The following is a 1006-nucleotide window of genomic DNA, read 5'->3' as shown; positions in this document are numbered from 1 at the left end:
TTCTGCTGATGTCCTCCCCCGCCCCCCCCTCTCTCCCTTCTTCCTTCTCCCTATTAGATCGGGGGGAGGGGGGTGTCGACATTTAGCCGCTATCGGAATGTATCACGATTGCTGGTCATTATAACACGGTCTTATTTAAATCATGGACGAAATAAATATAATTACAGCCTGTGATTATCTGCATGATCAGTTTTAATTAAATAAGAAATGCTAAAGTCAGCTTATATAGAATCCACGTGAAATCGAAATATTTAATTAAATGTAAATTTATTTATTATTTTAGCCTTTCTTTTATTTATCATTATTTTAATTAAGTATATTATAAATTTATTCTCTCCGAGATGAAATAATGTGTGTCAGCTGTTTAAATTGTTCATACCAGCTCGAGAAGTTGGAAATAGAAGCTCAGTATATTTCTTTCGATCTGCACCACGATTGTATATTTATCACGATATATACTTTGCAGTTAAAGAAAAAAATTGGGGTCAACTATAAAACTATAATTTATCATCGAGACTAACACATCATAAATAATCTGAGATGCGTAATACCGTCGTTTAAGTTGCAAAAAAATACACGATAAAAAATAGCGTGATTACGAACGCATTCTTAAACAACACACGTGCTGGTAGAAATATCGAAGTTCGAAGATGAGTAAGGTGCACGTCGCACGCGTGCATATTTGTTCACACGCGCGAACCCTCGCTCGAGAGCCGGGAATGAAGTGGGTGGCTAAAATTGGGTCTCATTTACTTTATCATCCGTCCTGCTCCAATCCCGTTTACCTCTTCGTCTTAACCCGACCGTCATTCTGCTTTTCGTTCTCTGTTCTCCGTTTGTTCCGCCCTCTCGAGTGATAGCGCGGAGCAAGGAGCGGCGGACGATTAAGAGAAATGACACGGTCAAGGAGCGAGACAGACGCTGATTGCGGAAGAGACTCGGCATCGCCAGCGTCGACTGAACGATGCACACTCACGCTCGTATCTAATCGCTTTTCTCACACATG

This window comes from Trachymyrmex septentrionalis, unplaced genomic scaffold, assembly GCF_001594115.1.
Source record: "Trachymyrmex septentrionalis isolate Tsep2-gDNA-1 unplaced genomic scaffold, Tsep1.0 scaffold16, whole genome shotgun sequence".
In the NCBI taxonomy this organism is placed as follows: Eukaryota; Metazoa; Arthropoda; class Insecta; order Hymenoptera; family Formicidae; genus Trachymyrmex; species Trachymyrmex septentrionalis.
This window is presented reverse-complemented; position numbering follows the sequence as displayed.